This window comes from Neofelis nebulosa, chromosome 5, assembly GCF_028018385.1.
Source record: "Neofelis nebulosa isolate mNeoNeb1 chromosome 5, mNeoNeb1.pri, whole genome shotgun sequence".
Taxonomy (NCBI): Eukaryota; Metazoa; Chordata; class Mammalia; order Carnivora; family Felidae; genus Neofelis; species Neofelis nebulosa.
This window is the reverse complement of record NC_080786.1, coordinates 67,224,560-67,250,899: the sequence shown is the minus strand read 5'-3', so window position 1 is coordinate 67,250,899 and position 26,340 is coordinate 67,224,560. Positions and strand designations below refer to the sequence as shown.

Below are 26,340 nucleotides of genomic sequence, written 5' to 3'. Positions count from 1 at the left end.
AAAAAAAGACAGTCTCTTTAACAAATGGTGCTGGGAGAACTGGACAGCAACATGCAGAAGGATGAAACTAGACCACCTTCTTACACCATTCACAAAAATAAACTCAAAATGGATAAAGGACCTGAATGTGAGACAGGAAAGCATCAAAACCTTAGAGGAGAGGGGCGCCTGGGTGGCGCAGTTGGTTAAGCGTCCGACTTCAGCCAGGTCACGATCTCGCGGTCTGTGAGTTCGAGCCCCGCGTCGGGCTCTGGGCTGATGGCTCGGAGCCTGGAGCCTGTTTCCGATTCTGTGTCTCCCTCTCTCTCTGCCCCTCCCCCGTTCATGCTCTGTCTCTCTCTGTCCCAAAAATAAATAAAAAACGTTGAAAAAAAAAAATTAAAAAAAAAAAAAAAAAAAAAAAAAAACCTTAGAGGAGAAAGCAGGAAGAGACCTCTCTGACCTCAGCCGTAGCAATCTCTTACTTGGCACATCCCCAAAGGCAAGGGAATTAAAAGCAAAAATAAACTATTGGGACCTCATGAAGATAAAAAGCTTCTGCACAGCAAAGGAAACAATCAACAAAACTAAAAGGCAACCAACGGAATGGGAAAAGATATTTGCAAATGACATATCGGACAAAGAGCTAGTATCCAAAATCTATAAAGAGTTTACCAAACTCCACACTGCAAAAACAAATAATCCAGTGAAGAAATGGGCAGAAAACATGAATGGACACTTCTCTAAAGAAGATATCCAGATGGCCAATAGGCACATGAAAAGATGCTTAACATTGCTCCTCATCAGGGAAATAAAAATCAAAACCACACTCAGATATCACCTCATGCCAGTCAGAGTGGCTAAAATGAACAAATTAGGAGACTATAGATGCTGGAGAGGATGTGGAGAAATGGGAACCCTCTTGCACTGTTGGTGGGAATGCCAACTGGTGCAGCCATTCTGGAAAACAGTGTGGAGGTTCCTCAAAAAATTAAAAATAGATCTATCTATCCTATGACCCAGCAATAGCACTGCTAGGAATTTACCCAAGGGATACAGGAGTACTGATGCATAGGGGCACTTGTACCCCAATGTTTACAGCAGTACCTTCAACAATAGCCAGATTATGGAAAGAGCCTAAATGTCCATCAACTGACAAATGGATAAAGAAATTGTGATTTATATACACAATGGAATACTACGTGGCAATGAGAAAGAATGCAATATGGCCTTTTGTAGCAACGTGGATGGAACTGGAGAGTGTTATGCTGAGTGAAATAAGTACTACAGAGAAAGACAGATACCATATGTTTTCACTCTTATGTGGATCCTGAGAAACTTAACAGAAGTCCATGGGGGAGGGGAAGAAAAACAAAAGAGGTTAGAGAGGGAGATAGCCAAAGCATAAGAGACTCTTAAAAACTGAGAACAAACTGAGGGTTGATGGGGGGTGGAGGGAGGGGAGGATGGGTGATGGGTATTGAGGAGAGCACCTTTTGGGATGAGCACTGGGTGTTGTGTGGAAACCAATTTGACAATAAATGTCATAATAAAATAAATAAATAAATAAATAAATAAATAAATAAATAAATAAAAAGATGAGTGTTAGTGTTTTTATTTTGCATAGGAGAAAACCAAGGCTCAAAACACTTAAGAAACTGACCCAAATATACATCATGTGGCAGTGGCAGAATTTGAACCAAGGACTATGGATGCCAAAGCCTATGTCTTTTGCACCACACCAGACTTTCAAAATAGAGTTCAGCATCTCCCACTGAACGTCAGTAACATAGCTCCTGAAAAGCAGATATGAAAAAGCTAACCAGTAGTTGTTCTTTTTTTCCTGCTGCATTAAATAGGAAATACTAGTATATGTTACACTTAACCCCAATATGCAATATATTTCATAAATCACAGTAAAACTCTAAGTAGCAGACTAATATAGTTGAATATGAAGTGCTTAAAACTTTGCTTCCTGATTACTGAGTGATTAATACAACAGTTAACTAAGAGTTGATTTGGATGCAATATCATGACCTCTCAATATCAGCCACTCAACAAGCACATCACTTTTGTTGATAAGCATCATGTTTTCTGGAGAGGGTGTACCTGATCCTGACATTATTTTTTTTAATTTATTTATTTATTTATTTTGAGAGAGACAGCATGCATGCAAGGGAAGGGTAGAAAGAGAGGGGAGAGAGAATCCCAAGGAGGCTCCACACTGTCAGCACAGAGGGAACCAGATATGGGGCTCAAACTCACAAACAATAAGAGCATGATCTGAGCCAAATCAAAAGTTGGACATTTAACCAACTGAGCTACCAAGGTACCCCATGATTCTGATATTCTAACAACTATATCCAGGTCTTTTCAAACGTCATTTTATCCAAAATCATGTAGTAAGCGTAGATAAATATAACTTCTCCCTATGTAAACATCAGCTAAAAATGTATTTGAAGAATATGTAAAAGTCCTCAACATCTGAAGATAGATTGACTATGCACTGAGGATACATGAACCTGGGAGATATTTTATAAGGAACATCTTATATGTCATATCATACATCAGTACAAAAAAGTCTGCATCATTAAATAATTCACCAATAGAAAACTAAATGAACTTATTTCTGTTTAAAGTCAAGGGCAGATCTGGGTGGCTCAGTCAGTTAAGCATCTGACTTTGGCTCAGGCCACGATCTCACAGTTCATGAGTTCAAGCCCCGTGTTGGGCTCTGTGATGACAGCTCAGAGCCTGGAGCCTGTTTCAGATTCTGTGTCTCCTTCTCCATCTCTGCCTGCCCCCCTGCTTGCAATCCATGTATCTCTCTCAAAAATAAACCAACATTTTTAAATTTTTTTGTAAATGAAGTTAAGGGCAGGATGAAACATTTAGACTTTTGTCAAAAATAAAGTATGTAATATTTAAAACACATATACGCCCTGAAATCTGGTGTAATTCAAGTCATAGTTTTTATAAGCAATCCACAGTTAATAGATAAAAATAGAGAGTACTAAACAACATTCATGTTATTACATAAATTTTACGACTATTCAAAATGTTATAAACTATCTATTGGATCCTCTGCTTATTTAAGGGAAAAAAGTGAATGTCTACCCCAAAAAGATGAACAACACAGTAAAATTTCCTTTTTGAAAAAAATGTTCAATTGGACACATTGTAAGCATACACTTTATACACTTATGCCTTTACCCTAGATAATACAGATGAATGATCTAAAGATAAAGACTGTCAGTGTTTTCAATTGTCCTTTTTACATAAACTAAATTTCATTTAAATTATCCTTTTTTTCTCTGAACATGCTAAAAAAAAAAAAAGAAAGAAAAAGAAAAAGTAGCTCCTTAACAAAGGGGATGAAAACAAGTCAGTAGCTTTAATTAGACCTTTTCTTTTAATTGTGTTGCAGGATGAGACTATTAGAAAACTTTTTTTTCTTTGATAATGTGTATGATGTAAACATGCGGTAGCATTAAAACTGTGAGAAGAATATCAAATGGGAAAATAGCATCACATATAGGATTTGCGTCCAGGGGGAACCAAAGTAGATGACAGTTGTGAGGCAGATCAGGAGTTGCAATTAAAAAAGTCATTCCCCAGAGCACTGAGGCCACTTATTTGGTCCACCTCATTTCTGTGAATAAAAATGCAAAATCATCTAAAATATTAAAGTTAAAAGCATTCTTCCAAAATTATAAACTAACAAATATGATAATTCATTATCATATTTAGTTAGACCAAACAGAAAATTCTTTCACCTGTGGGGTTGACGGTGTCAGTATCAGAAAACTGTGAGTCATTTAATTTACCACATTAAATGAACCTGTGTCAAAGATGTTCCTTTTCTCTGACCTTAAGCACTAGTTTTACATTGCTGCTTAATGAAAGAAATCTGTCAAAATTTCATTGTATTTATATAAAATACCCGCCAATATGTTTCATAATTCCATTTTTTAATAAAGTGAGGAAGACTTTAGCTCTTAGATGCTTAATAAATGTTTGCACAGTGATTACAGAAAGAAAATACACATTTTGTTCTTTTTGAATATTCAAGAACACAGTGTCTACTGCCCACCCTTACCAGAACTATTTAACTTAGTCAAATTATGTGGCTTTGAATTTAAAAATACATACATTTTAAAATCGTCATTAAAAAATGTCATTAAAATTGTGTTCACAGAACTGGCAACGCCACTTATTACATTTCTATTCTAGAAAAATTCAATACACCTGAGATTCATCAAAATGCAAGTAATGTCTAGATCCTACCCATTTCATCCCATCTCAACACCATGCGTATACTAATTCTTATTTCCTAAAGATTTTTATAGATAGTGCAAAGAGAGCCCAGGTGTTTAAAATCACTGTAATTAGTAATTAAATTACACAAAATGACTGTTTACCTAAAAAAAAAGTCTAAAACCTAGACCAGTATTAATTACAGGTAATCAAGATGATTTTCCCTTTACTGTTTACTCTTAAAACCCAGTTATACACCTTTAACTTTTCTCATATAGAACATTTGTCACTAGGAAACCTTTAATAGATTTTTTACAAAATATTTCAGAAATCAGTTCCAATTTGTGTATGAATCGTATCTAAAGTTACACTGTAAATAAAAATGCACAATAAATTTGAAATGTACATTAGTGACTTAAATAATATTTATGACAAGCCAATGATGAGTTGTTAAGGTATAGAAAGTGAAGGTAGGGAACACAAGAAAAGAAGCAATAAAGATGACAGGAGTCAGCACCTTTTCCTAAATTAGAAAATTCTTAAAGACAATCTAGTGCAGTAAAGAGCCTAAATCCTTACCCTTTATCGCAATCCCCAGATGATGATATGATCACAAGGAAGAACCAAAGAACCCTTAGTTTCACTTACTCTCAACAGCAAAAAGACCAGAGAAAGTTTTTCTCTTTAAGTGTTTTCAAAGATTACATACTTTTATTATTATTAAAGTAATACATAGCTATTTTAGGAAATCTGGAAACTACACAGTAACACCCATGAGAAAATGTAAATTGCCTATAATTCTAGAATCTAGAGACAAATACTATGTGCAGTTTGGTGTATTTTCTTCTACCAAACTTCTTCTTTCTTTTTTTCTATGCATATGTACATAAGGTTTGACCTACTTTGCACCATACTTTGGGCACAATTTGGCATTCTGCTTTTTCACATAACACACCAGACATTTCCTTATGGTATTTTAAGTATGCTTTGAAAGCATCATGTTTCAGAGTTACATAATACTCCAACATATGGCTTCCCCATAATTTATTTAAAAGTTGTCCCATTGTGAGAAGTTAGGTTGTTTCTAATTTTATGTTTGCCTATTTGATAATGGATATAATTTTGAAGATTTATCTGCAGTTTTATCTATGCTTCTGATCTCCTATACAAAAAGATTTCTACAATTAGATGTCTAAGTCAGAGGTAACAACTTTTTAAAGGCTATTACCAAACTGCTTTCTCAAAAGACTACATATTTTTCATGTGACTCTGTAGTTTATGAAGGTGATTCCTTTTCCACTTACAGCTTTATGCTTTAAGAATGTGGTGACATCAGTGAAGTATTTCTAATTCCTTTATAATTTACTATTCTAACATTTTGTTTAAATGCTATAAACTGAAAAGCTTCAGAGAGCATTTCAAAATGTACTTACACTCACGTTACTTGCAATATGCAGTTTAAAAAGTTCTTACTAACTTCACCAAACTTTACCATAATACCACTTGACTCAGAACTGTAGCTTCAGAAAAGCAAAAATAAAATTAAGCTATGATATCTTAGAAAGAGCATGAGATTTTCAACCTTACAGACCTGAAGAAAACACAGAATATTGGACCTAATGAGATATGTAACCTTAGAAAATTGTTTTACCCCATTTGATTCTGTTTCTCCAACACTAAAATGGAGCAATGTCTATTGTTCCGGATTGTCGTATGAAGTGTGTGTGTGTGTGTGTGTGTGTGTGTGTGTGTGTGTGTGTGATGAGATACTGAAAAGGAAAAGGCTTGCCCATCACCATTCTGTACATTCTATAGTTATAGGACACAAATCCCACTTTAGCATAAAGTTATTAGCTTTTAGTGTTTCATTCTTAAAATAGTCCTTTATAGACTATCAAACATGTGAGGAATGCTTCCAACATAAAAGACAGTAAAACAAACAAAAAAGGGAACCAGAGGGAAAAAGACTAAGCAGAGTGAGAAAGACTTCAACAAAATATAATATAGTGTACCATAAAACAAGAACAGAATGCCATAAAATAGAAATAATCACAGAATAAAGAGTTCTTAAAAGTTACAAAAATAATAATAAAAGATGAAATTTTAAAAAAGAAGCACCAGAAACAAAAAGAAATAGAAAGTAACAGGGGAAAAAAAAGAAAAATATCTGAGAATTAATCCAGGATAGCTACAATTTTCTCCAATAGGAGTTGCAGAAATAAAGAGAGACATCAGAGGAAAGAAAATCACAATAATAAAATAGCAATAACAATAATGAGAAGAACCCCAAAATCATCAAACTAAAAGACAAGTTTGAAAAAGCACATAGATGCCCAAAAAAGAGACCGTGAAATTTCCTGAGAAAAGCAGTACCAACCATCAGCATGGCCTCTGACTTCCCAGCAGAAATATCACAAGATAATAGAGGCTTACAAATTCTGAGAAGAATCTGCCTGTGCTCACCCAAACTATCAATCAAGCATAAGGGGAGAATAAAGACATTTCAAACATGTAAGGAGTCAAAAAATTTTCCCAAACCCTCTTTCTTAGAAACCCACGAGAGGCAGAAATAAGATAAAGGCAACACAGGATCCTAAAACCGAAAGCAGAACAGAAAAGTTGTGGGATGACAGTGGTACCTGGGCAAGAAATAACAGTTAAAACTGATGCAGGAGATGGGGCACCTGGGTGGCTCAGTCAGTTAAGCGCCTGACTTCAGCTCACCTCATGATCTCACGGTTCTCCCAGTTCATAGGTTCAAGCCCTGCATTGGGCTCTGTGCTGACAGCTCAGCGCCTGGAGCCTGCTTCCGATTCTGTCTCCCTCTCTCTCTGCCCCTCCCCTGCTCTCACTCGGTCTCTCTTTCTCTCTCAAATACATATAAACATTAAAAAAAATTTTTTTTAAATGATGCAAGAGAATGAAGGGACACAACAGGAATATTTCCAGGGCAAAAACAAGAACAGTTTAATGTAGCTAATAATTATTTTATAAACTTTTCCTAAATACATTCCATTCTTCACTCTCAACCTTTCTCTCTCTCCCCACCAAGCTCCAGGAGTTTATTTTGCTGGTGTTTCAAAAGAACACTTTTTTCTTAGTTTCTTCTGGGATCTCTCACTGTTCTCATTTCCTCAGGACCAAAGTTCTTTACTTCAGCCCCTGCCTTCAATAACAAGGCATTAAAGGACCTGCTTTCCTGAGAACAACAAAGATCATTTAATAATGCTATTGATAGCCACTTAATAGCCCTGTTATAGAACACTGGGGAACAAATAACAACAGACACATATAAAACGTATAAAGAAAAGTATGTGAGACAGAAAAAAACAATCATAATGCATGTACTGGTTCAGAAGTAAACAATACTCAGTGATTACAAATGTAAAAACCATTAATTTAACAATCAACTGTGATATAACTTTCTAATTAAAATGGAGGGTAATTTGGATAGCTGGGATGTGATCTTAGAAAAATAAAGTCTCAACCAACAAAACAAGAAGTCAATGGATAATAACAATTTATAAATTAGGAGATAACTACATAAGCACAGAGCTATCAGAAGAAAAACTTGGAACAGCTGAAACTCATCTCTTAGGAGTAGGAATGGACAGAGGTAGTAGCAGGTTGCTATGTTTTTGGGTTTTGTTTTTTGTTTTTTGTTTTTTGTTTTTGTTTTTTTCATTTTAAGCCTATATAAGTTTTAAACTGTTTGGAGAATACTTACATAAAATGATTTAAAAATAAAACACGGCCTAAACTTTTGTTCTTTAAGAAGGAAAACTTGGAGAGGCACCTCCAAGTTGCTTACGCATCTGACTTCATCTCAGGTTATGACCTCACTTTTGGTGAGTTCAAGCCCCATGTCAGGCTCTGTGCTGACAGCTCAGAGCCTGGAGCCTCCAGATTCTGTGTCTCCCTCTCTTTGCCCCTCCCCGGCTCTCACCTGTGTGTGTTCTCTCTCTCTTTCTCTCTAATTAAACATTAAAAACAATTTTTCTAAATAAATTTTAAGAAGGAAAACTTGGAAAGAGAGGACAGAGAAACAGACCTAAGTGAGGGAAAGGGAGAGGAAAAGAATGAAGTAAAAGCAAAAGAGACACTATAGAGAGAGGATCTATAAAACACCTCAGAAAGTAGCTTTCTCAAAATGTTTTTCGTTAAGTGCAAAAGAAGTAATCAAAGTAATTTAACCTGATTGCTAATTACTATCTCTGGAATGTGTTAATTATTGTACTATATTTGTAAATAAGAAATAAGCATCAGTAAAATAGCTTAATTATTTACACTGTATTTCTTCATTCACTCTCCCATCATATCCTAATTTGGCCTACTCTTCTTACACACAGATGTCCCAACTCCTTCCCAGACAACCATCCTGCCTCTTATTGGTTCCTTCCACAGAAGACCTTTCTTCATAATGGCACACCCAGCTCAAGAACTTAACACTGCCCATTGCCTAGGTTTAAAGTACTCTACCTGGCTGTGAAATCCTGACACTGCTTACTTCTCTTCAAATCCAGTACCTGCCCAGGACAAATCCTCTGTTCCAGTCACTAAGGTCTTCTCGCACTGCCATTCTCCCTGGTGTTACTACCAAAGGACTACTTTTACAGTTCATTCTATTGGTCACCCCAGAAAGGTTTCTATTTACCTGTCTCATTTACCAAAAATCTCATCTGTCACAGTCCAGTGAAGTCATATTGACTTCAAAACATGCCTTCTCTGAAAATTCCACAGCACACATATTTAACTCTTATCTCATGACTTTGACAAACACTGCTTCCACTTCATATTAGCACCTATTTAAATATGTTCCTATCCCCAATTTTGTCTTATTTTTTCATTGCCAGTTTTGTTTTCCTATTATTATAGACAGTTGTGCAGCAGGAAACATACAGAATGCCACATTCTATAACTAAAATCATAAATGGAGTCCAGTACAGCTTTTTGACTGCTTAAAATATATATTTCTTAGCATCTGGTGCATTTTCATACACATGCCACATACTCAGGATATACTGAATGGTTCACTGACCAACCCACTTTAAATTTACTAAATAAACATACTGTACTTATACAGTTGTCAAATCCCTAGATTATCCTTCATGTTATTTAATTATTGCCTTTCATCTTTCTGACCTGAATCTGTACTTTAGCACATATCAATCAATGTTGTCACACATTCCAACTTTCTAATTTAGAAGCAATTAGATCATTATGTAAAAAATTCACAAAAGATTATTCAGATATCTGGTAATCAAAAATAATCTGTTACTCGGGGCACCTGGGTGGCTCAGTCGGTTAAGCGTCTGACTTCAGCTCAGGTCATGATCTCACGGTCCGTGAGTTCGAGCCCCGCGTCGGGCTCTGGGCTGATGGCTCAGAGCCTGGAGCCTGCTTCCGGTTCTGTGTCTCCCTCTCTCTCTGCCCCTCCCCTGTTCATGCTCTGTCTCTGTCTGTCTCAAAAATAAATAAACGTTAAAAAAAATTTAAAAAAATAATAATCTGTTACAAAAATTCTTTACTAAAGTCTCTTCATAATTTTTAGTGTGCTTCATTCCAAGTTAAAATGAAATGGGTTTAAAAACAAATGGAATGTGGAGGATGGTGTAATAGGTATTGAGAGGAAGAAGCCTCTGAAAAGTTTTCTTTGAAATTCATGTTACCTGAATTTTAATATTTTAGGAATAAATATCCAATAAAAGTTTGGAATTAAAGAAGAACAATATGGTAAGAGTAAAAAAAAAATGTGAGAAAAGCTTTGTAGAGTTCTACTGTGTGCAAAACCTTACTTACAGTAGAATAAGTATGTGTCCCAAACAGAAACTGTTATTCCTGTTTTGAGAGATGTTTTATTTTAACTCTCCCCTTCCATACCCATATGGCAAATAGTACATAGATGGGCCACAACTACTAACAAAAGAAAATTCTATCAAATTTTCAAGAGAGAAATTCAAAATACCTATTATTAAGAAAACCCATATGTGAAGTCCCTAGTATCCAGGCAACAAGTTGTCATGAGCCATGCTGTATTGCTGGGAAAGGCTTTGTCCTAATGCAAACAAAACAAAATAAAAACGTACTCCTGAAAATCTGCATAGCTATATTAATGAAAAAGAGAAGCCAAATTGGGCATGTTAGCATGAACAGACGTTCCATAAACAGTAATGGAATGGAGGAGATTTATACCCCTTTGTCGAGACAACTAAAAACAGTTAAAGTTATCCTTGTCAACAGTCAGCTTCTAATGTTGTGTGCAAAATTCACAAGAGGTCTTCCTGCCAATAATATATTTGACTATCAAAGCTTTGACAGAAAACTGTTTTGCTTTGTCCTACTTCTTCTCCAAGTTTTTTAACAATTGTCTTTGGTAACTTAAGAAGAAAATTTGGCACAGAGATTTTGTTAAAATGTACATTAAGGCTGCCTGCCAAGGTAATAGTATAGAACAGGTGCTGTCAGAGCCAGAAGGTGAAAGCAAAAGAAGGAAACCAATAGACAGAACGAGCATAGGAAATGACCCCAAAACAAGGCAGCCTGTGCTTCATACTGTTACCAACACCTGGTCCAGCCGGAAGCCATCCTTCGGCCACTCGTCCAGCTTACAGTTGTTTACACATCCCACTGGCAGGCTTGGCTACATCTTCTGCCTTTTTTTTTCTTCTTACTAAAAGAAATTCTATTTTGTGAACTTTTGATTCCCTACTTTTGATTCCCTACTTCCAATATATAATGAGTTAGTGATTTTTCTGATTTGTTTGAGCTCTTATGATACAGCCAGGAAATAACCATTTTTGTCTTACTAGAAATTCCTATTTGTTGTTAAAGTTTGTACACTTATAAATGTTAAGACATTATGGATTTGGGGCTGATATCCTTGGGCTCTTTTACAAATTAAGAAAATTACAGATGATCCCTGATTTACAAAGTCTCATGATATTGCAACTTTAAGATGATACAAAAGGGATGTACATTCAGTAGAAACTGTACTTCACATTTTGATATTTGATCTTTTTCTGGGCTAGCAATATGCTGTATGATATTCCCTTGTGATTCTGGGCAAAGGCAGAGACCTGCAACTTCCAGTCAGACATGCAATCACAAGGGTAAATCACCCATATGCTTACAACCATTCTGCTATCCATATAGCAATTCTGTTTTTCACTTTCAGGACCACATGTAATGAATTACATGAGCTATTCAATACTTTATTATAAAACAGGCTTTAGTTAGATCATTTTGTCCAAATATAGGTTAATGTAAGTGTTCTGCACACATTTAAAGTAGGCTAAGCTAAGGGGCGCCTCGAAGGCTCAGTCGGTTAAGCGTCCAACTTTGGCTCAGGTCATGATCTTGCAGTTCGTGAGTTCAAGCCCCGCATCAGGCTCTGTGCTGACAGCTCAGAGCCTGGAACCTACTTCTGATTCTGTGTCTCCCTCTCTCTGCCCCTCCCTTGCTCATTCTCTCTCTCTCTCTTTCAAAGAATAAAGAAACATTTAAAAAACTATTTTTTTTTAAGTAGGTTAGGCTAAGCTATGATGTTTGGTAAGTTAAGTGCATTAAATGCATTTTAGACAAGTTATTTTTCAACTTAACGATGGGTTTATTGGGATGTAACCCCATCAAAAGTAGAAGATCTGTAACCAAATTTTTATTTTATATATTAGAAACCTATAGTTGTTAAAGACAGAGGGTCATATTTTTGCTAAAAAAAAACAACCCATATTTTAGAGGGATTATAAAGACATTTAGAATGCCTTTGTGGTTCACCTTTAATCTCTTCATTTGTTTGTCTATTTCACTTGGACCAGCTTTAGATCAGATTCAGGACTGCTAAACTGAGACTGGATAACAAGAGGTAGCTTATATCAAATGTTGACATAGGAGGTGTGGGGAAGCAAATTCCTACACTAAATATTCCCAAAATTAAATCCATAATACGTATTGTGTCTGTGTGTTATGAACCCCTAGGCCTCAACTGTAGGAAAGGAAATCTTTTTGCCTTCTGCCCATCATAACTTGTTGGCCAGGGCTCTGTAAATGAGACTGACAAAAGAGAGATTAATAAGAGAAAACCAAACAAAAATTCATTAACATGTGCATTGGACATACACAAGACAGTACTTAGAGATGAGTAATTCAAAGATAAGGTTAGAATTTGGGGTCTATATATCTAACTTGCTAAGGGAAAGGAAGCAGGAGAAAGGGAACCTTGGAAAAGCAATCACTATTTGGAAAAATAAATGGGCCTTTAGGAAAATAAATGAAGGATGTGACAGCATTGTGGTAGTATCTGTTAGGGTGTGGTAATCTTAGAGTTGCTTTGCAGAAAGGGATGTAATGACTTTGAGTTCTTTTTGGAAGTCTCTGTGTTTAGGCAGATAAGGGATTTCAGGAACTCAAATACCTTCAGCTCAAAATAACTCTTATGCCAAAGAGGCAAAATCAGACATGGCATATCCTGATCCCCTCCACAACATTCCCCAGTTTTATTGCTCTCACTTCTGCTTCTTTACTACTCTTAATTTACTTTTCTACTCTTAATTTCTACTCCTCATTTTATTTGTTTTATTTGGGTATTCTTAGCCTGTATTTTGACTGATAGCAAGCCAGATAAATGTCCATTAATCCACCACACTAGGTAGCATTTCTTTGAGAAGTGCCTCTTCTTCATTTTGCAAAATGTTGTCATTACCCTATGGACAACAGGTTACATTAACACAATATGGCATCCTTGTTTATATTTTCTTTATTGCTTAAATATTCTATATGGTTAGGTTTTGTACTTTTAAAGGTTATTTTTAGTTTTGGGGAAAAAACATAATTTAAATATTCTGCCAAAATTATTGGGTTTATTGAAACTACTAGTTTGTATCTCCTTATCCTTAGGGCACTAAAAAGACATGAAAGCTGATATCCTTACTCTGTGCAGCTTTGAGTGGGTGTTCACAGTCCTTCCAGAATTACATGTGGTCATGCCAAAAAAATTTTCAGAAATAATCCACTGGTCTCAAAGGACAATCCAGCAGAAAAATGACCATAAAAGAGGACATTTAAAGGAATAATGCCAGAAAAGCTGGTCAAAGAAAAGTCTGTAGAATGGAGAACTGCCCCTGTTAAAGTGGTAAGAAATATAGAATCTATGTTTATAACTGAACCCAAAATGTCCACATTATACAATAATATACAGTTGACCTTTGAACAATATGGGCTTGAACTATGCAGGTCCACTTATACATAGTTCCATAAATGTATTTTCTCTTCCTTATCATTTCAACAACACTTCCTTTTTTATACTTTACTTTATTCTAAGAATATAGTGTAAAATACATATAACATACAAAATATGTGGTAATGAATTATTTATGTTATCGCTAAGGCTTCCAGTCAGCACCAAGTTATTAGCAGTTAATTTTGAGGAAGTTGAAAGTTATACACACATTTTCAACCACCTGGGGCACGACTCCCTAGGTCAACTGTACACTAAAGTACTTTTGTGATTTGTTAATCACCATAATTTTTTAAATAATTTATTTATCTAAGTAATCTCTACATCTAACATGGGGCTCAAATTCATGACCCCAGATCAAGAGTCATATGCTCTTCTGACCAAGTCATCCAGGCACTGCCCCCCCCCATCACCATAATATTTAAAGGTTCCTTATTAAGTTATTTTTGCTTAAAAAACAAATAAAATTTATCCTCTTTATATGTTATCTTAAAATATATAAAAAGTGTAACCAAAGTTACCATTCCATCTCTCTCATTACAAAAGATTTACATAATGCATTTTAACATTTATAATGTATTTATAAGCTTTTATAATGTATGTTAACTAATGTATTTTCTAGAGTTAGAAAATGAATAAATTAAAATTGGTTATATTGTTATTTCTTCTTTTGCTAAAAATCATTTTCTTCACTTATTCTTAGTTTCCTCCAAAACTTTTTTAGACTGTTTAAAGAGAATTCATTGACATTTTTTATTTACAAATTGACATGTTATTTATTTTTAAAATTGCATTTCATACGGATTTACTTTGATGGAACATCTTATTATGAATCAAAAAGTAAGGAGGAGATGTGGAAAAGAATTTTATCATTTGTGACAACTGATCAGGGAAAGGAGTCATAAGTGGTGAGTCTTTGAAGGAAGCCCCTGGTAGGTCAACTTATCCATTTTCCAGAGTTTTACATTTAATTCTGTCATCCCACACTATAAATATTGAGAGCCTCCTATGTGCAAAGTACTAAAATAGATCCTGAGAAAACACGGTGAATTAACCCAGGTTCTTGCTTCTAAAGACCTTATATTCTTTTTTTTTTTTAATTTTTTTTTAACGTTTATTTATTTTTGAGACAGAGAGAGACAGAGCATGAACAGGGGAGGGTCAGAGAGAGGGAGACACAGAATCTGAAACAGGCTCCAGGCTCTGAGCTGTCAGCACAGAGCCCGACGCGGGGCTCGAACTCACAGACCGCGAGATCATGACCTGAGCCGAAGTCGGCTGCCCAACCGACTGAGCCACCCAGGTGCCCCTAAAGACCTTATATTCTAATAAAAACATTTATATAGGTGTGAAGGAGGAAGATGACCTCCTTTATTATGCACAGTAACTAGTGCTGTGAGAATTTGACCAGCCGGATTTGAAGAGAACATCCAATATCAGATGAAGTCTTTCTAATTTAACTGCCACTATTCATAATTATACCTAAATTCCTAAGCATGGCTAAGCATGGCTCATGAGGACATTCATGATCTGCCTCATGCTTAATTCTTTATAGACATATCACGCTATCTTAAATACTCTACTTCAGACATTACAAACCACTCTGCAACTACAACTTAATCTTCCTCCACCTTCTACTGACACATCACTCCCTGAGCATCCATCTTGCGTCTGACTTAGGTGCTCACTGCATTTATCCTATTGTACCCCATGCTTTTCCCTATTGTTTTCATTCATTATACTACCTTGTATTTGCCTATTTTTTGACTGACTGCCACTACATTGTGAGGTCTTGAGAAGCAGATACATATTCTTCACCATCATGTCGTCAATATAAAGTAAATGGCACATAATAAGTGTTCAATAAATATTTGTTGAATGAATGAGTGAATTAGTACAACTTCTATTTCCAAGAGAAACAGAATATTACTAATTGGTCCATTCCATGATCTTTCAAGTAGAAAGCTAAATAATCTCAAATGACGGCACAATCTCTAACCAATTATACTGATTAAAATCTCTTAAAGTATAATTATATGAAGATTTACTTTACTTTAATTTAATATCCATAATAAAAAAAAGCTGCTAGCAATTTGTAATTAGTTCCTTTTTTTTCCAAATCCATATTAACTCAGAATTCAAGTACCACTATGATACATTTATAGAAGATAATTCCTATAACTGCTTAGCACAGTACGTGGCGCAGTACAAGACCTCAATAATGTTAGCATGATGGCAGGAGTGCACAATAGTGGACTGGTTTAGGGTGATGACAAAAATGAATATGTATCAATGATATTATGTACAAATTATACGAAAGACATGTATTCAAGATTATATTATAAAAATGATAAAAATTTAGACAGATTTCAAAATACAAGAAAGGCATAGCCATATTACTTCCTTACAAGTAATATGGTTATTAGCATTATTATTAGATTAAGCATGATAACAGCAAACCATTGTACTGGAGAAGAGAATGTGAAATATAATTGCATAATTTTACAGTGCTTTGTAATGCATGGAATAATTCTCTCCAATGTCCAAAAATGTAAGTAAACAATATTGACATCTGAATACTTTTGACAAAAACAGCAGTTATAGAGAAAAAGAGGGGAAAGGCTTTTATATTCTCTTAACTGTTCAAACGGTTTTACAAATATTTGTAAAAAGTCACCAATAGAGGGCTTACCTGGGGTCAAATGAGAGAGGCCCTAAACCATCAAAAGTTATTTCCAGTGTCCAGCTGGGAGATCTAAAACAGAGAATAACAAAGACAGTCTGTGACAAAGCTGACACACAGTATTCTGGAAGGAGTGAAATCAATTGTGACATTTTTCATTTATTTGTAAATGCCTCTTTGGCAGTACACTCACTCAAAACGACAGTTGATTCTTACAGAATAGGGGAGGTGATGGTAAAATAGAGAAATCCTGACAGTTGCTTTAATGAGATTCTGTATTAGGGCTACACTAACATTTTCCCCCAACAAGGAGCTTGCCCTTCATTTTCAATATCATAATTCAGTAATTTGGAAAATGTTATCTCTATGAAAAACTAAACCAGTCAGTCCTTAGAAGCCACTGCCAAGTTTATTTTCTTCTTATTTTTCAATTTGGAAAAAATGGTAAAACAAGTATCTGAATAAATGTCAGCCATATAGACTAATTATGTCTTCTTATTAAAAGAGTATTATTTTTTACTAAAAATGGCAATGTGGACTATGACTGAACAAGTCAAGGCACACTTTCCAGTAAGTCAATATTTGTTTGAAAATATTAGAGTATAATTAAAGCTACATCTTAAAAGTCTTTAATTTTAATATTTTAAGTTCCTAAGGGAAAGGAAATTATCAGCAAAGTAGTTTCACTAGTCTTTATATTTGAGCAACTCCAAATTAAGCAGTCTCAAGTCTCCACTTCATTTATTCATTCAATTGTTCTTTGATCATATGCTAAGTTCTTGGTGAAGTTGCAAAGCAACTGGCAAAAACTTACTTCTAAAAAACACATAAATTATGTGCATGTAAAACATGTGCAGGTAAAATGCGATCCAATCCTGGGCTACCCAGAATCTATTATCTATTTGTCAGCCAATAGGTATTTACTGAACTGGTAAACTGCATAAGGTCAAATATCTGTGAACAGCAAAATGAAAAAACATGCATTTTGGCATTTAATATGCCAGTACAATCTTTGGCATTATAGGTTCAAAGTCTAGATTCCAGAGAAGTGAACTAATTAAGAGACAGGAGAGAAGTAACAAGATTTTGTTTCTAATTTTGTTGTCCATAAAGTATAGTTAGTAATATTTACTGCATATGATTGTTAGGATTAAACAAATGTTGGGGGAGGAATAAAACACCTAGCAGAGTGCTTGGCTCATACACAGTAAGCTGTCAAAAATGATATACTTATAATAATTATAAGGCTTTATCTTGATCAAAACACATGACATCTTTCTCAAATACAACAAGAACATAAGTAGCAACATGAAATAAGAGGAAACCCTGGCTGTCAGGATACTATAATAAGAACTCTAGTTCTATCTCTCCCACTAATAGCCTCTTTGCAACTCAATTCTCTCATCACAAATATGGCACTGACATTCCTACCCTTACATAAAACCCCAACTTAGCTTGGCTATGAAAACTGTCTGGGTACTCCAAGTACCCAAATATTATACATTCTTCTGGAATATGGCCAGTAAATATGGCAGTGAGCACCATTTAAGTCTGGCAAATTAACCGTGGTCCAAGATTTGGGGGTGGTAATTGTACCCAGCTTGACAATGGTTAATTTTTAGTAATGCTCAATACAGCTGCAAAACTGCTTAAGCAGCTAAATGTGTACAGACTCATGAAAGTTTTTGTCTCCTTATTCTATCTTCAGTTTACCTACAACACTGGTTCCCAAATGTAGCTACATATTAAAATCACTAGGGGGATGTGTTCAATGCTAATATCTATGTGCAACCCAGACCAATTCAAAATATTTTTTTAAAAGCTTCCTAGGTAATTGTAATGTGCAGCCAGGGTTTAGAACCACTGGCCTACAGCTGTATCATTTCTCTAATAAACACTATTGACTTTCTACCTATTTTTCTTCTTTTCTTTTCTGTGAATCAGAGCCCCTGATTCACCTTAGGTGTCTTTTCCTAAGAAACTGGAGTGAATGCTTATGCCCAGATTCAGGACAACTTTGATTTAGGCTCAGTGAATCATAGTGGTCCCAATTCCTTTGCCAGAGATTGACTTCAGGGTATATATGTTACCCATATAAAATGGAAGGAAAGTGTGCTGGGATTCTTAGCAAAGTTTCCACCCTCCTAACAAAATGCTTTTTCTCCTGCTGTTACATATGGATATGATGCCTAGAACTGATGTAGTCATCTTGTAAGCATGAAGGAAGACAGTCTGAGGACAAAGCTAACATCTTGAGGATGGCAGAGCAGAAGGTTAGAAAGAAACAGAGTCTGTGATAATGTCATTCAGCTGCTGCAGTAATTTGTCCCATTTCTGAACTTACGTGAAACAAATTCAAACAGCATCAAAGCACTCTGTACTTACATAGCATCCCAACTATATTAAACCAACAAAGACGGGTATATCCCAAGTCTAAGTTTAGGTCAAAAATTTCTTTTATTGTTTATATTTTGAAATCCTTTATGAAGTAAACCAACTGGTGAAAAATGTTCCATTTATTCTTACAAACCAGATAAATCTTAGTTTTATTTAAATGGCTTTAGGGGCGCCTGGGTGGCTCATTCGGTTAAGCGGCCGACTTCGGCTCAGGTCACGATCTCGCGGTCCGTGAGTTCGAGCCCCGCGTCGGGCTCTGTGCTGACAGCTCAGAGCCTGGAGCCTGCTTCGGATTCTGTGTCTCCCTCTCTCTCTGCCCCTCCCCTGTTCATGCTCTGTCTCTTCTCAAAAATAAATAAACGTTAAAAAAAAATTTTTTTTAAATAAATAAAAAAATAAATGGCTTTATAACATTTATTTTTACTAAAAACTATTGTGCAATACACAATATAAGAAATTTAACAGCAGATCCCATCAAATAACTTTTTCAGAAGTACTAATTTGTTCTAGTTTTTTATAGACAAACATAATGTACACAATTAAAATATATTTTCCTACAGCACATATACATATATATGCATATATATACATATATAAATACATATAAATGCATATATGCATATACATATATATATACACATATATAAATACATGCATGTGTTTGCTTTTTTAAGTTGTTGCCAGCCATATGGGGCTTAAAGTGGAGAAAAAAAAATGTTTTTTTTAATATCCAACCACAACAATCACATGATTTCCTAATAACTTTGTTTTTTCTTTTGATTCTATATGTAGCTTGCTTGCTTTTATTTATCTATTTATTTAATTTATAGCTTGCATTTCTTGAATGTAGTGAGTCTTATTATTAAATGTCCAGATTATAATTTTGGTTCCAAAATGTCCTCTCTTTTCTTTAAGTGGTATTTTCCTGACCCAGAAAATACTAGGGATACTTTGGAATGATGCTTTACTGTCAACCACACAGTTGGAACGAGATTAAAAGGGATTTGTTCCAAGATCTACTATGAAGTTTTAAAGTGGCTAACACTATAATTACCATGTTCCAATTTGACATTTTAAATCCAGTTACTTACAAAATCTCTAAGTTCCTTTGTGTTGCTTCTCCCTCTCTACATCCCATTTATAATTTCTGTATTATTTATTCAACAATGTAAAAAAACTACCAACACTTTTGTAGAAAAGGGGGAAACCAGACTATCCTTGGTAGATGGGCTCTGCTAGATAGAGAAGAAAACATATAGGAGTCTGAGCTTTTGGGAGCATCAGAAATGATCACACAGGAGAAAACATGAAGTGGAGCTGATGGAGGGCTCCATGACGTGATTTCTTCCCACATAACCCACCAAATCATCAATTAAGTTATAAATTTACAACTGTCATGGCATGCATAATATGATGGACTTCTTTGAAATCAATAGGGGATACAGTTTGGTGCAGGACCAAGTAAGTATAAAGGGCCGAAACTAAGTAGGTTCAATGAAGAAAGAAAAGAGTACTGGAAAACAAGAAGGGAAGAATTTCTGAGAACATTCCCTGCCCTAGAATAGATTAGGGTGCGAAACAAGCATTCAAGCCAATTTTCCCTCAGTATAGACTGGGAAATCTTAGTGTATTCTTTTGTCTCCCTCACTATTCTATGAGCTCCTAAGAACAGTGTTATCTTGTACTCTTTGAATCACAACAGAACTCAATAAATGACTGAATTAGCTTCAAGTGGGGAAGCTCCTCCAAAAAGGGTCTTTTCATTTGCATACCACTCCCAAATCTAGGCAAGCTCTATACCCAACTTTCCTTTTCTACTCAAAATGTAAAAAAGACTGACCTCTCAACAGTGCTAAGAAGTTAGCAGAACTGAAAATATCATCGACAAGTTTGGCTTGAGGTCATCCCTGTAACTCCAAATCACTTACTGCTTAGCAGAGGGCCTAGGATAGCATCCCACTCCTCAAGCCCTACTTATAAATCCTGACAACTACTACCAGTGAATAAGACTCAAAACCTTCCCCCAAAGTGTAGTATGTTTTCCTAAAATTCATCTGTAGCTCCGTGTTCCATTTCTGGTATCTTTTTCACTCTGCTAAAGATGGGAGCATCCAAGAACATACTAATGTATCTGCACACTCTGAAAAGTTGTACATACTCATGTCTGTCTTCAATCCTTTTCATCCAAGGACTGGAACCTGACATCATCTCTGCAAGGACTTCCAAAATAGAAGCTTAATAAATGTCCCAAGCACTGAACTAAATTATACATCAAGTACACATTGTTTACTGTTTTTATTTATAACTATCCTTAGATAATAATTGCATCTACTTTTTGGACCACTTAAGTACAACCATTAGAATCAGATATTTTATTTCAGAAGTATAGAATCAACACTGGTTTAAAAATTCTACAGATTTTTAAGAGGAATTTAATATTTTGTAGTTTATTTCTGGAGGCAAGCCCTTGTTTCTTGCAAATCCTAGTTCATTCATAGAAATATATGAGATGTCTTAGGAACCATTGGTATTTCAATATAAATATTAAGGAAAGCTGTATTACAATGCAGACAGGTAATCCTGAGGCCCAGCAGAGCAATAATGATTAACAACACACTCTAGAGGGAGTATAAATTTTAATACTATCACTCATAAAATCCATGTTTCAAAGGTTACAAAGCAGAATCAAGTTTACCAAAAAGCAAATAAATCATCTTGCTTTGGGGTTTCTTCTTTCATCTCTGATTTTTAAATAATCAGCACCATCTCCCCAGAGCAGATAAACAACACTTACAGGCAAATGAACTAGAGGAAGTTCTGAAATCCTTACAGAGGACTAACTCTCATTGGATTCTGATCCTAGTAAATTCTACTCGCAGTGTTTATTTAAATTTACATTTAAAAAGAGGAAGAAGACTTTAGGGAAGTGGCCTTTATATGGGTTTTATTTGCTGATGCTATGATGATGCACAATGCCTCTTCACAAAATTGCATGGGTTAGAAGGTAATCCCACTATCACTCTTGCACTGATGAGAGCTCTATGTGAGTGCTGATCTTACATCTGGTCTCCAAACTAAGACCAAACTAAAATAATCCAAAAACTATGCAAAGAGTCACAGAAATAATGCCTAAAAAGGCTAGAATGAAATAAGCAAAAGTGAAAGAAAATGTGATGAAAATTGGCGAAGAATTCTGAGAAGAAAACACCACGCATACAAACATAAGGCCAAATAAGTTCAAACATCAATAGGGTTATTTTTAATGATGCTACTGGGAACTAAGACAATGATGTTCATGATAGCTTGGGTTTTTTTTGTTTCATTGCTTTTGAATACCCATAATTTTATGTCTTCTTTTCAAGTCACATGAATTATGTAAGTCAATGTGCCTAACCTCAGTAAATTGCTTCAACAAATCAGCTTATAGTCTCACAAAAAAAATGTGATCATACAAGAGATGAATCACTTGTCCCATTCAATATTTTAATAGTCACATTTCCTATTTCCTATATTTGTAATATTTTATATTTTCTATATAGATAATCTTACAATGCCAATCATGCTACAGAAGTTTATAATATAAATGAAAAGAAAAGATTAACACATGAAACAATAGCCAATTTTTAGTCAATACTATTGATGCTCTTAGTAAAATCTAGTGAGGACAGGTAGTCTTCCCTGCAGAGAAAGTATGAAACAGCAATTTAAAATAAGCTCTCACATACATATTCAGATCTATTTTACAGATTAGGAAGCTTTTTTTCTGAAATTGTTCAGATAGTAAATATTTTTAGCTTTGCTGGCCATCTCTGTTGCACCTTTTTAGCTTTGCTGCTGCAATGTGAAATAGCCATAGACAACATGTAAGAGCATGGTTGTGTGTTCCAATAAAACTTTGTTTATGAAAACAGTTGGAGGGCCAGATGTGGACTGGGGAACATAACTTGACAATCCCCAGTCTAATTCACCATTTTGAGAAGTGATGAGTCCCATTTTCAATATGAAATAGAAAGCAAGAAAAGACTGAGGAAAGGTAGAATTTTTGTAGATACACCCTGAAATCCCAGAATATCAGAAACACTTATATTTAAATATAATTTTTTAAAAGTTTTTAATGTTTATTCATTTTTGAGAGAGAGACAGAGACAGAGTGTGAACAAGGGAGGGGCAGAGAGAGACAAGAATCAGAAACAGGCTCCAGACTCTAAGCTGTCAGCACAGAGCCTGATTCAGGGCTCAAACTCACAAACTGCAAGATCATGACCTGAGCTTAAGTCAGCTGCTCAACCGACTGAGCCACCTAGGTGCCTTCAAATATAGTTTCAAAAACATCTGACGGATGCTTTTATTGGCTATTGTTTTATATTATCCATGCAAATTCCTCCCACCATTTAAGGACAGATTCTTTAGAATCCACCAATTAGGCAAAACATTTCCTGTCACTGAATTTCCTTGGCAATTGAAATAACTTTGACAAACGTCTATACAACAAATTTTGACAATTAAAAACTTACTTACATTTTAAAAACAAAAATAAAAGACATTTTTCTATCACTCAGATGTGCCCCAATTTTATACCTCTTTCCTGGAAATCCAAATATTTCAATACATTGGAAAGTAAAACAGAAGCAGCTGGGTTGGGTAGCTCAGTCAGTTAAGTATCTGACTCTTAGTTTTGGCTCAGGTCATGATCTCACAGTTCATGGGTTTGAGCCCCACATTGGCGCTGACAGTGTGGAGCCTGCTTGGGATTCTCTCTCCCTCTCTCTATGCTCCTTCCCTGCTCCCTTTCTCTGTTTCTCTCTCAAAAATAAATCAACAAACAAACTTAAAAATAAAAAAAAAATAAAAGAAAGAAAGAAGAAAGTAGAACAGGATAAAATTATCGTTAAGTACAAGTATCCTTAAGCATCATGACAACTTCCATCATGTAATATATCACAAAACATTCAAAATTCTGAACAGAAAATGTTAGTAATTGTAACATGGTTCTCAATTATTCCAGTGATAAACCACTAATAAAAATGTCAGTTTTATAAAATGTAACTGGTAAACACTAGCTAGCTATTTAACAATCCAGCCTATTAAGACTTAACTTCTCTATTGTTTCCTATAGAAAAGTTATAAAAAGTGATCATGATCTAGTTTTCCCAAATGATAATAATAAAGTAATAAATAATGATTAATTATTATAGGCCAGGCAATATTTCAAGTACTATACATTTATTAAATCATTTAATACTCAATCCTATGTCATGCACATAGTATTATTATTCTCATTATACAATGAGGAGAAAACTGCCAGAGAGAGGTTATATAGCTTGCCCAAGGTCACACGTCTAGTAAGTAGCAAAGACAGGATTTGAAAACCAAGTGTTCCAGGCTCCGAATGCAAATGAGGTCAAGGCCATGATTCAGGGTCTACACAGGAATGCTAGTCTACTGGCACAGCCAGTGTGCTCTACACTCTAGAAAAAGTCACCACTGGCAAAGATAATGAATCAAGAACTAAAGGTGAACACAGAGAAGTACAAGCCAAAAGTGACAGATGATGAGAGAGGGAACCTCCTGAAAGTTTATATCTGGGGAACCAAACTCATTTTTTCTACAAATGCTACAGGTCAATAATGCTCCTTGTAGACCTGCCAAACACATTTATTCCAGGCTTTGGAATCAGCTTAGCCTGTTTAAATCCTAAGTCCATACTACTTACCAGGTCATTTTTTGATTACTTATATAATTTATGAAATGCAGACTCCTGCTGTATAAAATAAAGATAATAATCAGAATTGTTATTCAGGAGTGTTATGAAAATTAAATAAGCTCATAAGGGCCTGATACATACTAGGTGCCCTCAAAATGGTAACTGCTATTATTATTCAGGATTTTGTTTGTTTTTAATTACAGAAGTGGCAAATGGTGTTTATGTTAAAAGACACCAGACATCTGAATAAAAAGACAAAATGTATCCAAACACTTAAATGGCTTGTCTATATAACTCTGAGTTCCTCAAAATTTACTGATTATCTCCTCTATGCTAGAAATAACATTTAAAAAAAAACAGTTGTGATTAGTCATAAAAACAACTCTCTAGAAGATTGACTGAATTTTTCACTTTCATCTGAACATATTACATGGATACTATTGTTATTTCAATATTTCAACTCACAGAACTTCCTACCTTATCTGTGACTACAGTATGCTTTGATGATCCCTTCAGTCTTCTGCAAGCCTTACAGGGCCAGGAAGGCTCAACACCCTCTCTCACAACTTCATCTGCTTATTTCGAGTTTAAAGCAACCTCCTTCATCCATTTTCCCCAATGTGTCATATAGAAATATTAACACTGGGGTCTCTGGGTGGCTCAGTAAATTATGTGTCTACCTTTTGGTTTTGGCTCAGGTCATGATCTCATGGTTTTGTGGGTCAGAGCCCCTCTGCACTGACAGCGTGGAGCCTGCTTGTGACTCTCTCTCTCTCCCTCTCTCTCTGCCCCTTCTCCACTTGCACTGTCTCTGTCTCTCTCAAAATAAATAAACGTATTAAAAAAGGAAATATTATCATTTATCACTGTCTATATGTGCACCAAAGACAGAAAAGAACTGTATTACTGAATGCCATCTGATATATTTGTGATTAAATGAGGTGGTGACAAACATTTTAATGTAGCTAAATCATACACCACTAAAATTTTCAATATATTGTATTAATTATGTAACATTGGGCACAATCATAAAGAAGCAGATCATATTTCAATGAGCTTTTGTTAATTTAAAATAGAGGAAAAAATAGGAAGACATACAAAAAAATAAATAAGGAGACCAACCATATTTATGAAACAAAGTTTTTTTGTCATTTTCTCTTAACAGAACTGTCTGAATAGGCAGTTTTCCAAAGAATATGTGCAGATAACCAACAAGCACATGACAAGATGCTCAACATCACCAATCATCAAAACAATGCAAATCAAAACACACTGAGATATCACCCCAATGCTGTTAAAATGACTATTATCAAAAAGACAATAAATAAGTGGTGGTGCGATATGGAGAAAAGGGAAACCTTGTGCACTGTTGGTGGGAAGGAAAACTTGGTGTAGCCACAGCGGAACAGTATGGAAGTTCCTCAAAAAATTAAAAATGGAAATGGAACTATAATACAATCAGCAATTTATGCAAAGAAAAAGAAAACACTAATTTGAAAAGACATATGCACCCCCATGCTGTGACATTATTTACAACATCCCAGACCAGGAAATAACCTAAGTGTCCATGCATAGATGATGAATTGGTAAAGAAAATGTGGTATGTATATAAAATGGAATCTTTTTCAGCCATAGAAAGGAATGAAATCTTGCCTTTTGCAACAACATGGATTGACCTCAGGGCATTATGCCAACTGAATTAAGTCAGACAGAAAAGATAAATGCCATATGATCTCATTAATATGTGGAATCTTAAAAAAAAAAAAAAACAAGCTTATAAATATAGAAAATAGATTGCTGGTTGCCTAAGGTAAGGAGTGAGCAAAGTGAGTGAAGGGGGTTAAAAGGTACAAACTTCCAGTTATGAAATAAATAAATCAGAGGGGTGTAATAAACAGCAAGGTGACTGTAGTAAATAATACAGTATTGCATACTATATCCACTAGGATAGTGGATCCTGAAAGCTCTCCTCACAAGAATATAGAATTTTGTAGCTATGTAAGGTAACAGATGTTAACTAGACTTGTTGTGGTGACTGTTTTGCAATATATACAAATATCAAATCATTCCCTTCCACATCTGCAACTG

At 35.2% G+C, this 26,340-nt stretch overlaps 1 protein-coding gene across 4 annotated transcripts in view; it reads right to left on the bottom strand.

The window, feature by feature from the left end:
- Positions 1-26,340, bottom strand: part of NAALADL2 (N-acetylated alpha-linked acidic dipeptidase like 2) — a 1,364,408-nt gene that overhangs the window by 1,253,836 nt on the left and 84,232 nt on the right. For all 4 annotated transcript variants that reach the window (XM_058730531.1, XM_058730530.1, XM_058730533.1 and 1 more), the window contains one exon: positions 16,161-16,223. The gene's annotated coding sequence lies outside the window, so the exon portion shown is untranslated. The remainder of the gene's footprint in view (positions 1-16,160; positions 16,224-26,340) is intronic.